The 2,707-nt window shown below is 38.6% G+C and overlaps 1 long non-coding RNA gene across 1 annotated transcript; it reads right to left on the reverse strand.

Annotated features, from left to right (window-relative positions):
• Nucleotides 1–491: 491 nt before the first annotated feature.
• On the reverse strand, nt 492–1,774 carry LOC134947612 (uncharacterized). Its single transcript, XR_010182653.1, has 3 exons — nt 1,447–1,774; nt 1,284–1,354; nt 492–594 (listed from the first exon to the last, which is right to left on the reverse strand). It is a non-coding gene; the product is annotated as an uncharacterized LOC134947612 (long non-coding RNA).
• Between the last annotated feature and the right edge of the window lie 933 nt (nt 1,775–2,707).

Here is a 2,707-nt window from a genome sequence, read left to right on the forward strand (position 1 = left end):
GCACCGGTGCAGGTGATATTTTTCCGTTGAAGGGAGTGCCAGACTGACATGAGTTGTATATATATATATATATATATATATATATATATATATATATATGAAGAATAAGGGAGTTCCTTAATGCGCTCTTATTGTAAAATGGTGGCCTTGTAGAACTACTGGCCTTTTAAGAAAATTATTCTGTATCAAACAGCTTATTTACCACTACTCTTTTTAGGCAGCTTCAACACAGGAAAAGAATCCCTTGCCGATAAGGATCAATATGGAGATAAATACATAAAACATAAAAGTCTGTGGAGTGCTCTTATTTAACAGATTAAACAAATATTTGTCTAATAATGATTCTTCTGAATATGTATATAAAGAGAGGATGACCTTATATATACCTCACACATATAAACACCCATATGTTAAAAACACATCTTTTTATTATTAAAACAGCATAATCCAAAATTACATTTGTAATCAGATTTTTTACAATGCGATGTTGCTCATTGGATAAACAATTATTTGTTCAAATTGTACGTAAAAATAAATAAATAAAAAGTTTTTACCCAACGTGTTTCGTCTTATAGTGACTTCTTCAGGGGAGTTCTTTTGGGTGTGAAAAGGAGAAAAGATAATAATAATAATGATGAGGAGGGGAATACCTTAATGCACAATAAAAAACAATTATGGTATATTTGTTTTCCAAATAATCTATTTCTCAAGAAGACAGAATTAATCATATTTATTAAAGTTATTGATCCAGGCCATAAATGACTGCTTTCAAGTTTTCTTCTTTAAACAGTTATTTGCACTCTATTCATTGAGTTATAACTTATAGCACATATTAAAATAATGGTCGTCTGTTGAAAGACTCCATAATAAATTGATTAATTGATATATATGGTACTCACTTTTAAACGTTAGTTTAAATTCTTATTAAAATGCCCATAAAGTTTGGGATATTGTTCCCTTCTTAAATGGTAACTCAATAAATGAGATCATAAGTGAAGCCAATTATTATACCTATTTGAAAAAAACTAATTTAGGTTATTGTGTCTAACATGATTTTAACATATTTGTCCTTCTATAGTCATAAATACTTACTGAATATATATCTGGATTAGAATTAATTAAATTCGGAATTTTGATAAAATAGTCTCAATTGGGTTCCACAATTTAACAAATTTTGCAGGATTCTCTAATTAAAACAATCCTAGGAGAAGATGATTAATCCCATTAATTAATTTGATTAGTTTGGTCTTTCAATAGTAAGGTTAAAGTTGAAAAATACTTACTGATTGCTTATATTAGTATTGGTATCAAAAAAAGAGCTTTTGACCGCTATCAAGCCCCTTTTTTTCTTCTCCTAATAGAAACAACAGTGTAATATTACATATTTTAGTTTTAGCATCAATAAAATAAAATGAAAAAGTTTTTTTATTTATATATGTGGCTTACCAACAGCAATCCTATATGTCTGTATGCATGGGAATCCAAATGTGGAATGAATGCTAAGGTCCTAGGCTCTCTATTTACACTCCACAGCAGATTACCTCACTTCCTGTCTGATATTATTAATAATTAATTAATAATTAATTAATTAATGTAATTATTATATATAATTTTCTATGGTTTAAACCTGTATTTAGAATCTCTTATTACTATAATACACCTTTAGTGACTGGTGATATTACATGAAGAGGGTTTGCAACGAGAAAAGACCTGAATCACCAGCTTTATCAACTTAATTGTTTAATTTATAATTCAGGAGCGGAGAACCGCTTCCTGTGTGTTTTCCAAGCCTCATTGTGACGGGCGCGACGTCATCACGCATGTCCCGTCACTCTGCACCACCTAGAGCGGGCTTACTTCCTGATTGCGTCTCAAACCTCGTTTTGACGTGCGCTACGTCATTGCGCTCGTCATGTGACCGCGATCACGTGGGGCTAATCGCGGTCACGTGGGGCATGATCACTTGGGGACAGCTGCAATTCATGCACTGGGAGACCACAGTCATAATCGCTATGATAATAAATACAATATTTTACACATTTGTTAACACCACATTATATTACTACATTAACACCACCTATATGTGATCTGATCAAGAATTGTATACAGTGCAGCGTAATCTTAATCATTTTACCTTATAAAATAAAAAACTATTATAAATCTTATGTGTGTAAGGATGTGCCCTGTGGGCACATCTGTGTTGTCCCTAGTTGGGGACAGCGCTGGGGCAGCTTGTCTGTCCCCAGCGCTGGGTGCGTGGCGGCGGCGGGTGTCCGGTGCAGGGATTACCCTTTTCCCTGCACCGGACCCCAGGCTGGAGGGTTTGAATGTTGGCGCCCTCCGGGAGCCAATCGCGGCTCCCGGAGCGGCAGCCAATAGGAGAGAGACGCGGCGAGCCAATCGGCGCTCGCCGCGTCATAGGCCCCGCCCCCGGCGTCTGACGTCAGACGCCGGGCGGGAGCCAGAGCGGAGGACGACGGCGCTGAGGAGCGGGAAGAGGAGAAGACGTCGCGGGCGGGAGCCGAAGAGGACAGCGCGCGCGCAGAAGAGCGCGAAGAAGGAAGAGGAGCCGGACAGGAAACAAGGACTGCGTGGAGGAAGACGACGACGGCCGCAGGGAGAGGAGCTCCGGTGGCCGCTGAAGAGGCCTGAAGACTCCAGCCCTGGGAAAGAAGATGTCCAGCGGCGGCTGGACGCGGCGATGCGA

Source organism: Pseudophryne corroboree, chromosome 8, assembly GCF_028390025.1.
Source record: "Pseudophryne corroboree isolate aPseCor3 chromosome 8, aPseCor3.hap2, whole genome shotgun sequence".
Taxonomy (NCBI): domain Eukaryota; kingdom Metazoa; phylum Chordata; class Amphibia; order Anura; family Myobatrachidae; genus Pseudophryne; species Pseudophryne corroboree.